The following is a 12621-nucleotide window of genomic DNA, read 5'->3' on the forward strand; positions in this document are numbered from 1 at the left end:
GGGAGGAGGGGGGGGGGGGGGTCCAGACTGGAGGTAGGGAGGAGGGGGGGGGGTCCAGAATGGAGTTAGGGAGGAGGGGGGGGTCCAGACTGGAGGTAGGGAGGAGGGGGGGGGGGGTCCAGACTGGAGGTAGGGAGGAGGGGGGGTCCAGACTGGAGGTAGGGAGGAGGGGGGGTCCAGACTGGAGGTAGGGAGGGGGGGGGGGGGGGGTCCAGAATGGAGTTAGGGAGGAGGGGGGGGGTCCAGACTGGAGGTAGGGGGGAGGGGGGGTCCTGACTGGAGGTAGGGAGGAGGGGGGGGGTCCAGACTGGAGGTGGGGAGGAGGGGGGGGTCCAGACTGGAGGTGGGGAGGAGGGGGGGGTCCTGACTGGAGGTAGGGAGGAGGGGGGGGTCCTGACTGGAGGTAGGGAGGAGGGGGGGGGTCCAGACTGGAGGTAAGGAGGAGGGGGGGTCCAGACTGGAGGTAGGGAGGGAGGGGGGGTCCAGACTGGAGGTAGGGAGGGAGGGGGGGGTCCAGACTGGAGGTAGGGAGGGAGGGGGGGTCCAGACTGGAGGTAGGGAGGGAGGGGGGGTCCAGACTGGAGGTAGGGAGGAGGGGGGGGTCCAGACTGGAGGTAGGGAGGGGGGGGGTCCAGACTGGAGGTAGGGAGGGGGGGGGGGATCCAGACTGGAGGTAGGGAGGAGGGGGGGGGGGTCCAGACTGGAGGTGTTTCTCTAGTTAGAGGGGGAATAACCCTGTGTTTCTCTAGTTAGAGGGGGAATAACCCTGTGTTTCTCTAGTTAGAGGGGGAACAACTCTGTGTTTCTCTAGTTAGAGGGGAATAACCCTGTGTTTCTCTAGTTAGAGGGGGAATAACCCTGTGTTTCTCTAGTTAGAGGGGGAATAACCCTGTGTTTCTCTAGTTAGAGGGGGAATAACCCTGTGTTTCTCAGGCTCACATTAAGAAGGTGAAGAGGAGGGGGGATGCTGCCATCTCTTATGTCAGGATGCTACGAGCTCCTGGAGTTAAACGCAATCAGGTAGAGACACACACACTCCTCTCTTCTCTCTCTCTGTTCTCTCTGTCCTCTCTCTCTCTCTGTCCTCTCTCTCTCTCTGTCCTCTCTCTCTCTCTGTCCTCTCTCTCTCTCCTCTCTCTCTCTCTCTCTCTCTCTCTCTCTCTCTCTGTCCTCTCTCTCTGTCCTCTCTCTCTCTGTCCTCTCTCTCTGTCCTCTCTCTCTCTCTGTCCTCTCTTTCCTCTCTCTCTGTCCTCTCTCTCTCTCTCTCTCTCTCTCTCTCTGTCCTCTCTCTCTCTGTCCTCTCTCTGTCTCTCTCTGTCTCTCTCTGTCCTCTCTCTCTGTCCTCTCTCTCTGTCTCTCTCTCTCTGCCCTCTCTCTCTGCCCTCTCTCTCTGTCCTCTCTCTCTCTCTCTCTCTGTCCTCTCTCTCTCTCTCTGTCCTCTCTCTCTCTCTCTGTCCTCTCTCTCTCTCTCTGTCCTCTCTCTCTCTCTGTCCTCTCTCTCTCTCTGTCCTCTCTCTCTCTCTGTCCTCTCTCTCTCTGTCCTCTCTCTCTCTGTCCTCTCTGTCCTCTCTCTCTGTCTCTCTGTCCTCTCTCTCTCTGTCCTCTCTCTCTCTGTCCTCTCTGTCCTCTCTCTCTCTGTCTCTCTGTCCTCTCTCTCTCTGTCCTATCTCTCTCTCTCTGTCTCTCTGTCCTCTCTCTCTCTGTCCTATCTCTCTCTCTCTGTCTCTCTGTCTCTCTCTCTGTCTCTCTCTCTCTGTCCTCCCTCTCTCTCCTCTCTCTGACAACACTGTAGAGACACGCGGTCGTGGTCACACACCGTTGTTTATACGTTCCATGGTGGTAATGCATCTCTGTGAAAGATAATGAAGTGTGTTTCTCCAGAGGAGGCTGGGTTCTGGTCTTGTGGACCTGACTGAGACTGAGGACTGAGAGAGGACTGAGCACTGTGGACATCAGCAGGTAGACACACACACACACACGTCTCACACACACACACACACGTCTCTCACACACACACACACACACGTCTCACACACACACTCCACAGCACACCCAGTAGGCCCTGTACCACTAAGAAATTACATTTCCTTTTCACCCCTGGCTCTGACAGGAAGTGGTGTTTCCCATCTTTGAATCTACATATATTCAATATGTATATCAGGACATACAGTGTGTATTTATAGTATATATCAGGACATACAGTGTGTATTTATAGTATATATCAGGACTACAGTGTGTATTTATAGTATATATCAGGACATACAGTGTGTATTTATAGTATATATCAGGACATACAGTGTGTATTTATAGTATATATCAGGACATACAGTGTGTATTTATAGTATATCAGGACATACAGTGTGTATTTATAGTATATATCAGGACATACAGTGTGTATTTATAGTATATATATATATATCAGGACATACAGTGTGTATTTATAGTATATATCAGGACATACAGTGTGTATTTATAGTATATATCAGGACATACAGTGTGTATTTATAGTATATATATATATATCAGGACATACAGTGTGTATTTATAGTATATATCAGGACATACAGTGTGTATTTATAGTATATATCAGTACATACAGTGTGTATTTATAGTATATATCAGTACATACAGTGTGTATTTATAGTATATATATATATCAGGACATACAGTGTGTATTTATAGTATATATCAGGACATACAGTGTGTATTTATAGTATATATCAGGACATACAGTGTGTATTTATAGTATATATCAGGACATACAGTGTGTATTTATAGTATATATCAGGACATACAGTGTGTATTTATCAGTATATATCAGGACATACAGTGTGTATTTATAGATATATCAGGACATACAGTGTGTATTTATAGTATATATCAGGAATACAGTGTGTATTTATAGTATATTATCACCCCCCCCCCACTGGACATACAGTGTTATTTATAGTATATATCAGGACATACAGTGTGTATTTTAGTATATATCAGGACATACAGTGTGTATTTATAGTATATATATATATATCAGGACAATACAGTGTGTATTTATAGTATATATCAGGACATACAGTGTGTATTTATAAGTATATATCAGGACATACAGTGTGGTATTTATAGTATATATCAGGACATACAGTGTGTATTTATAGTATATATATATTATCAGGACATACAGTGTGTATTATAGTATATATCAGGACATACAGTGTGGTATTTATAGTATATATCAGGACATACAGTGTGTATTTATAGTATATATATATATATCAGGACATACAGTGTGTATTTATAGTATATATCAGGACATACAGTGTGTATTATAGTATATATCAGGACATACAGTGTGTATTTATAGTATATATCAGTACATACAGTGTGTATTTATAGTATATATATATATCAGGACATACAGTGTGTATTTATAGTATATATCAGGACATACAGTGTGTATTTATAGTATATATCAGGACATACAGTGTGTATTTATAGTATATATCAGGACATACAGTGTGTATTTATAGTATATATCAGGACATACAGTGTGTATTTATTAGTATATATCAGGACATACAGTGTGTATTTATAGTATATATATATATATCAGGACATACAGTGTGTATTTATAGTATATATCAGGACATACAGTGTGTATTTATAGTATATATCAGGACATACAGTGTGTATTTATAGTATATATCAGTACATACAGTGTGTATTTATAGTATATATATATCAGGACATACAGTGTGTATTTATAGTATATATCGGACATACAGTGGTGGTATTTATAGTATATATCAGGACATACAGTGTGTATTTATAGTATATATCAGGACATACAGTGTGTATTTATAGTATTATTCAGGACATACAGTGTGTATTTATAGTATATATATATATATCAGGACATACAGTGTGTATTTATAGTATATATCAGGACATACAGTGGTGTATTTAATAGTATATATCAGGACATACAGTGTGTATTTATAGTATATATCAGGACATACAGTGTGTATTTATAGTATATATCAGGACATACAGTGTGTATTTATAGTATATATATATATATCAGGACATACAGTGTGTATTTATAGTATATCAGGACATACAGTGTGTATTATAGTATATATAGTATATATCAGGACATACAGTGTGTATTTATAGTATATATATATATATATATACATACTATAATCAGGACATACAGTATGTGTTTGTAGTATAATAAGGGTCTATAAGTTCGGGAGCCAGTCAGTATTTACTGCGGCGGCCATCTTGTTAGAGCCGTCGATGATAATCCACCATTTTAGTCATGTTATTGCGTTAAGATATAAAGGGTCGTGGGTACATTCAATATAACTCTACCATAAGCCGCCTCCAAAGATGTTTGGGGGGAGAATTTGTTTGTGCGTCCATGAAACATGGGAACAGCACTTTACATGTTGTGTTTTTTTAATGTTTTTGTTCAGTGTTTATAATATCTATCATATATCTATCTATATCTATATCTATCTATATCTATCTATATCTATCTATATCTATCTATATCTATCTATATCTATCTATATCTATCTATATCTATCTATTAATCTATCTATCTATATCTATCTATATCTATCTATATCTATCTATATCTATCTTATCTAATCTATATCTATCTATATATCTATCTATATCTATCTATATCTATCTATATCTATCTATATCTATCTATATCTATCTTCTATATCTATATCTATCTATATCTATCTTATCTATATCTATCTATATCTATCTATCTATCTAATTATCTATATCTATCTATTCTATCTATATCTATCTATATCTATCTATATATCTATATCTATCTATATCTATCTATATCTATTATCTATATCTATATCTATCTCTATCTATCTATATCTATCTATATCTATCTATATCTATCTATATCTATCTATCTATCTATATCTATCTATATCTATCTATATCTATCTATATCTATCTATATCTATCTATATCTATCTATATCCTATCTATCTATATCTATCTATATCTATCTATATCTATCTATATCTATTCTATATCTATCTATATCTATCTATATCTATATCTATATCTATCTCTATATCTATATCTATCTATATCTATCTATATCTATCTATATCTATATCTATCTATATCTATCTATATCTATAATCCATGTTCAGGTCAGATTCTGATGAGGACGACTCGGCTGAGAAGCAGAGGAAGAGGAAGGTTGTCGATGGTTTCTGGCAGAAAATGGGTAACGTACACAACCCACACACACTACACACACTACACCTACACACACACACACCTACACACACACCTACACACACACACACCTACACACACCTACACACACCTACACACACACACCTACACACACCTACACACACACACACCTATAACACCTACACACACTCTCCTACACACACTCACCTACACACACTCACCTACACACACACACACCTACACACACACACACCTACACACACACACACCTACACACACACACACACACCTATAACACCTACACACACTCACCTACACACACACACACACACACCCCTACACACACTACACACACACCTACACACACACACACACACCTACACACACACACACACACCTACACACACACACACACACCTATACACACACACACTCACCTACACACACACACACACTCACCTACACACACTCACCTACACACACTCACCTACACACACTCACTCACACACACACCTACACACCTAGACACACACACCTACACACACACACACCTACACACCTACACACACACACACCTACATACACACACACACACCTACACACACACACACACCTATACACACACACACTCACCTACACACACACACACACTCACCTACACACACTCACCTACACACACTCACCTACACACACTCACTCACACACACACCTACACACCTAGACACACACACCTACACACACACACCCCATCTCATACACCGCTACTGATTCTGATACTTCTGAGACTCTGATAGGTTCTGATACTAACAGCTTGTCTCTGATTGGTTGTTTGTCTCTCTAGATGTCCAATAAAAAGCCCCAGACAGGAAGAGAGAAAAAGAGAGGAATGGAAAGAAACACAACATCCCTCTTCCTCCTACCACTCCTCCTCTTCCTCCGACCACTCCTCCTCGTTCTCCTGTTCTCTCTCCTCAAGTACTGGTAGGTTTCTGCTACACTCTGACCTCTTCCTCCTACCTCCCCTCGTCTTCCTCCTACCTTTCCTCCTCTTCCCCCCGTTCTCCTCTTCCTCCTACCTCTCCTCCTCCATCTCGTTCTCCTCTTCCTCTCTCCTCAAGTACTGGTAGGTTTCTGCTACACTCTGACCTCTTCCTCCTACCTCCCCTCGTCTTCCTCCTACCACTCCTCCTCTTCCTCCGACCACTCCTCCTCGTTCTCCTGTTCTCTCTCCTCAAGTACCGGTAGGTTCCTACTACACTCTGACCACTGCATTATAAAGGAGTTATTAGTAGGTATTAGTGGTTATTAGTAGGTATTAATGGTTATTAGTAGTCATTAGTGGTTATTACTAGTCATTAGTAGTTATTAGTAGTTATTAATGGTTATTCGTAGTTATTAGTAGCTATTGGTAGTTATTAGTGGTCATTAGTGGTTATTAGTAGTTTGTAGTTGTTCGTGGTTATTAGTAGTTATTGGTAGTTATTAGTGGTTATTAGTAGTTATTAGTAGTTATTGGTAGTTGTTTGTGGTTATTAGTAGTTTGTAGTTATTTGTGGTTATTAGTAGTTTGTAGTTATTAGTAGTTATTAGTGGTTGTTAGTAGTTATTAGTGGTTGTTAGTAGTTTGTAGTTATTAGTGGTTGTTAGTAGTTTGTAGTTATTAGTGGTTGTTTGTAGTTATTAGTGGTTGTTAGTGGTTATTAGTAGTTAGTAGTTTGTAGTTATTAGTAGTTTGTAGTTATTAGTGGTTATTAGTAGTTAGTAGTTGTTAGTAGTTTGTAGTTATTAGTAGTTTGTAGTGGTTATTAGTAGTTAGTAGTTGTTAGTAGTTATTAGTAGTTTGTAGTTATTAGTGGTTTGTAGTTATTAGTGGTTATTAGTTATTAGTGGTTATTAGTAGCTAGTAGTTATTAGTAGTTAGTTATTAGTAGTTATTAGTAGTTTGTAGTTATTAGTAGCTATTAGTTGTTAGTAGTTGTTAGTAGTTATTAGTAGTTATTAGTAGTTTGTAGTTATTAGTAGTTATTAGTAGTTTGTGGTTGTTAATAGTTTGTAGGTATTAGTAGTTTGTAGTTATTAGTAGTTAGTAGTTTGTAGTTATTAGTGGTTATTAGTAGTTATTAGTAGTTTGTAGTTGTTAGTAGTTTGTAGTTATTAGTAGTTAGTAGTTATTAGTGGTTATTAGTAGCTAGTAGTTATTAGTAGTTTGTAGTTATTAGTAGTTATTAGTAGTTTGTAGTTATTAGTAGTTTGTAGTAGTTAGTAGTGGTTATTAGTAGCTAGTAGTTATTAGTAGTTTGTAGTTATCAGTAGTAGTTATTAGTAGTTTGTAGTTATTAGTAGTTATTAGTAGTTTGTAGTTATTAGTAGTTTGTAGTTTGTAGTTATTAGTAGTTTGTGGTTATTAGTAGCTAGTAGTTATTAGTAGTTTGTAGTTATCAGTAGTAGTTATTAGTAGTTTGTAGTTATTAGTAGTTATTAGTAGTTTGTAGTTTGTAGTTATTAGTAGTTTGTAGTTATTAGTAGTTAGTAGTGGTTATTAGTAGCTAGTAGTTATTAGTAGTTTGTAGTTATTAGTAGTAGTTATTAGTAGTTTGTAGTTATTAGTAGTTATTAGTAGTTTGTAGTTATTAGTAGTTTGTAGTTATTAGTAGCTATTAGTAGTTTGTAGTTATTAGTAGTTAGTAGTTTGTAGTTGTTAGTAGTTAGTAGTTTGTAGTTGTTAGTAGTTAGTAGTTTGTAGTTATTAGTAGCTATTAGTTGTTAGTAGTTAGTAGTTTGTAGTTATTAGTAGTTTGTAGTTATTATCCAGCAACATTATAATAATAATTCTTCTGAAAGGAGTTATTTTCTTGTCTTCCTCTCAGTATCAAGCCTTGTAACCTCTCCCTTCCCTTGTGTGTGTAGAAGGTTGAGGCGTCTGTCGTCCCGGTGACCAGACCGCCAGCCACATCGCCAGTTAAAATGGAGGGCACGGTGAAGATGGAAAACACCGTTAAGACCGAGGAGTCCCCGTGTCCTCTAGCCGCTCTTCGTGTTCCTCCGTCTCAGAGTGAGCTGCTGTCCCATCTCCCTCCTCTCCCCCCGACCCCTTTCCCTTCCTCCCTCCCCTCGAGGCGGCCTCCTACTCCATCCCCCAGAAGCCCCTTGTACACCTGGCCCGTATCCGAAACCCTGCCCCGTGTCTGGTCATCCACTGGAGGGTCACTGAGGAAGACGCCGCGGCGCCCGACATGGACAGTTACAGGTACAGACACACGGAGCGACCCGGCTCTAGTTACAGACACACGGATCGACCCGGCTCTAGTTAGACACACGGAGCGACCCGGCTCTAGTTACAGGTACAGACACACGGAGAGACCCGGCTCTAGTTACAGACACACGGAGCGACCCGGCTCTAGTTACAGGTACAGACACACGGAGCGACCCGGCTCTAGTTACAGGTACAGACACACGGAGCGACCCGGCTCTAGTTACAGGTACAGACACACGGAGCGTCCCGGCTCTAGTTACGGAGCGACCCGGCTCTAGTTACAGGTACAGACACACGGAGCGACCCGGCTCTAGTTACAGGTACAGACACACGGAGAGACCCGGCTCTAGTTATAGACACACGGAGCGACCCGGCTCTAGTTACAGGTACAGACACACGGAGCGACCCGGCTCTAGTTACAGACACAGAGCGACCCGGCTCTAGTTACAGACACACGGAGCGTCCCGGCTCTAGTTACGGAGCGACCCGGCTCTAGTTACAGGTACAGACACACGGAGCGACCCGGCTCTAGTTACAGACACACGGAGCGACCCGGCTCTAGTTACAGACACACGGAGCGACCAGGCTCTAGTTACAGGTACAGACACACGGAGCGACCCGGCTCTAGTTACAGGTACAGACACACGGAGCGACCCGGCTCTAGTTACAGGTACAGACACACGGAGAGACCCGGCTCTAGTTACAGGTACAGACACACGGAGAGACCCGGCTCTAGTTACAGGTACAGACACACGGAGCGACCCGGCTCTAGTTACAGACACAGAGCGACCCGGCTCTAGTTACAGACACACGGAGCGTCCCGGCTCTAGTTACGGAGCGACCCGGCTCTAGTTACAGGTACAGACACACGGAGCGACCCGGCTCTAGTTACAGACACACGGAGCGACCCGGCTCTAGTTACAGACACACGGAGCGACCAGGCTCTAGTTACAGGTACAGACACACGGAGCGACCCGGCTCTAGTTACAGGTACAGACACACGGAGAGACCCGGCTCTAGTTACAGGTACAGACACACGGAGAGACCCGGCTCTAGTTACAGGTACAGACACACGGAGAGACCCGGCTCTAGTTACAGGTACAGACACACGGAGAGACCCGGCTCTAGTTACAGGTACAGACACACGGAGCGACCCGGCTATAGTTACAGACACACGGAGAGACCCGGCTCTAGCCGTCAATGAAAGTTAATGGGATGTGTGCAATTTGTCAAACTTTCAAATCAACTGATCAAATCCCCCTCTCTCTACCCCTCTCTCTACCCCTCTCTCTACCCCTCTCTCTACCCCTCTCTCTACCCCCTCTCTCTACCCCTCCCTCTACCCCTCCCTCTCTCCTCCCTCTCTTCCCTCCCTCTCTCTCCTTCCTCCCCTTCCCTCTACCCCTCCCTTCTTCCCTCTACCCCTCCCTCTCTCTCCTCCCTCTACCCCTCCCTCTCTCTCTCCTCCCTCTACCCCTCCCTCTCTCTCTCTTCCCTCTCCCCTCCCTCTCTCTCCTCCTCTCTCCCCTCCCTCTCTCCCCTCCCTCTCTCCCTTCCCTCTCTCCCTTCCCTCTCTCCCATCCCTCCTCCCGCTCTCCTCACTCTACCCCTCCCTCTCTCTCCTCCCTCTCTCTCCTCCCTCTCTCTCCCTCCCTCTCTCCCCTCCCTCTCTCCCCTCCCTCTCTCCCTCCCTCTCTCCCTTCCCTCTCTCCCTTCCCTCTCTCCCCTCCCTCTCTCCCATCCTCCTCCCTCTCTCCTCTCTCTCCCATCCCTCCTCCCTCTCTCCTCTCTCTCTCCTCTCTCTCCCCTCCCTCTCTCTCCTCCCTCTACCCTCCCTCTACCCTCCCTCTCCCCTCCTCTCTCCCTTCCCTCTCTCCCTTCCCTCTCTCCCTCCCTCTCTCCCATCCCTCCTCCCTCTCTCCTCTCTCTCCCCTCTCTCTCCCCTCTCTCTCCCCTCTCTCTCCCTCTCTCTCCCCTCTCTCTACCCCTCCCTCTACCCCTCCCTCTACCCCTCCCTCTACCCCTCCCTCTCTCTCTTCCCTCTCCCTCCTCTCTCTCCCCTCCCTCTCTCCCCTCCCTCTACCCCTCCCTCTCTCTCTTCCCTCCTCCCTCTCCCTCCTCCCTCTCCCTCCTCCCTCTACCCCTCCCTCTCTCCCCTCCCTCTACCCCTCCCTCTCTCCCTTCCTCTCCCTCTTCTCTCTCCCTTCCCTCTCCCTCTTCTCTCTCCCCTCCCTCTCTCTCCTCCCTCCAGTATCTACATCGCTCAGGAGAGTCATAGCAGCAGCGTCTCCCCGTCCTGGAGGAATGTGGGTGTGGTCAAGGCCCTGGCCCTGCCCATGGCTGTCACGGTAACCAAGTACCAATCGGGTACCACCTACGTCATCGTGGTGGGCAAGGACCGGTATGGTCGTTACGGACCGTACAGTGACGTACAGACTGTCCTCCTGGCATAGAGACATGGCGGGGAGTTCTGGTCGTCTAGATTGAAGGCATTGAGCATCTGTGGGGGGGGTTTACTCCACCCTTGTACTTGATTTGATGAATTTAAGGTCACTAATTAGTGAGGAAGTAATCTGAACGTAGACCTAGTGAACGACATAGAGACTTCACCTAGCTAACCTGAAATATTAGGCTGACGAGGACGGGGTTAAAGCAGGCAGGAAAGGTAGACTGGGTGGTGATTCGTCCTTCGTCACCGCGGTAACCAACCCGGTGTCGGTCCGTTTTACGCATGTTTAATCACTCGTCTTTAATCTCTGAAACCCGGAACCAACGTCTGGCCTAGTTGAGTCTACTCTGTTAGTATGTCTGTCCTAGTTGAGTCAACTCTGTTAGTATATCTGGCCTAGTTGAGTCTACTCTGTTAGTATGTCTGGCCTAGTTGAGTCAACTCTGTTAGTATATCTGTCCTAGTTGAGTCTACTCTGTTAGTATATCTGTCCTAGTTGAGTCAACTCTGTTAGTGATGTTTAGTACGTCTGTCCTAGTTGAGTCAACTATGTTGGTATATCTGTCCTAGTTGAGTCAACTGTTAGTATATATGTCCTAGTTGAGTCAACTCTGTTAGTATATCTGTCCTAGTTGAGTCAACTCTGTTAGTATATCTGGCCTAGTTGAGTCAACTCTGTTAGTATATCTGGCCTAGTTGAGTCAACTCTGTTAGTGATGTTGGTATATCTGTCCTAGTTGAGTCAACTCTGTTAGTGATGTTAGTACATATGTCCTAGTTGAGTCAACTCTGTTAGTATATCTGTCATAGTTGAGTCAACTCTGTTATTATACCTGTCCTAGTTGAGTCAACTCTGTTAGTATATCTGTCCTAGTTGAGTCAACTCTGTTAGTATATATGTCCTAGTTGAGTCAACTCTGTTAGTATATCTGGCCTAGTTGAGTCAACTCTGTTAGTATATCTGTCCTAGTTGAGTCAACTCTGTTAGTATATATGTCCTAGTTGAGTCAACTCTGTTAGTATATCTGTCCTAGTTGAGTCAACTCTGTTAGTATATATGTCCTAGTTGAGTCAACTCTGTTAGTATATCTGTCCTAGTTGAGTCAACTCTGTTAGTATATCTGGCCTAGTTGAGTCAACTCTGTTAGTATATCTGTCCTAGTTGAGTCAACTCTGTTAGTATATCTGTCCTAGTTGAGTCAACTCTGTTAGTATATCTGTCCTAGTTGAGTCAACTCTGTTAGTATATCTGGCCTAGTTGAGTCAACTCTGTTAGTATATCTGTCCTAGTTGAGTCAACTCTGTTAGTATATCTGTCCTAGTTGAGTCAACTCTGTTAGTATATCTGGCCTAGTTGAGTCAACTCTGTTAGTATATCTGTCCTAGTTGAGTCAACTCTGTTAGTATATCTGGCCTAGTTGAGTCAACTCTGTTAGTACGTCTGGCCTAGTTGAGTCTACTCTGTTAGTATATCTGTCCTAGTTGAGTCTACTCTGTTAGTATATCTGGCCTAGTTGAGTCAACTCTGTTAGTATATCTGTCCTAGTTGAGTCAACTCTGTTAGTACATCTGTCCTAGTTGAGTCAACTCTGTTAGTATATCTGTCCTAGTTGAGTCTACTCTGTTAGTATATCTGTCCTAGTTGAGTCAACTCTGTTAGTATACCTGTCCTAGT

The 12621-nt window shown here is 43.5% G+C and overlaps 1 long non-coding RNA gene across 1 annotated transcript; it reads left to right on the forward strand.

Moving 5' to 3' along the window:
• The first annotated feature begins 6075 nt into the window (after positions 1-6075).
• Positions 6076-11473, forward strand: LOC116371450 (uncharacterized). Its single transcript, XR_004208943.1, has 3 exons — positions 6076-6225; positions 8152-8491; positions 10749-11473. It is a non-coding gene; the product is annotated as an uncharacterized LOC116371450 (long non-coding RNA).
• Positions 11474-12621: the final 1148 nt, after the last annotated feature.

The sequence above is a fragment of the Oncorhynchus kisutch genome, unplaced genomic scaffold, assembly GCF_002021735.2.
Source record: "Oncorhynchus kisutch isolate 150728-3 unplaced genomic scaffold, Okis_V2 scaffold3238, whole genome shotgun sequence".
NCBI lineage: Eukaryota > Metazoa > Chordata > Actinopteri > Salmoniformes > Salmonidae > Oncorhynchus > Oncorhynchus kisutch.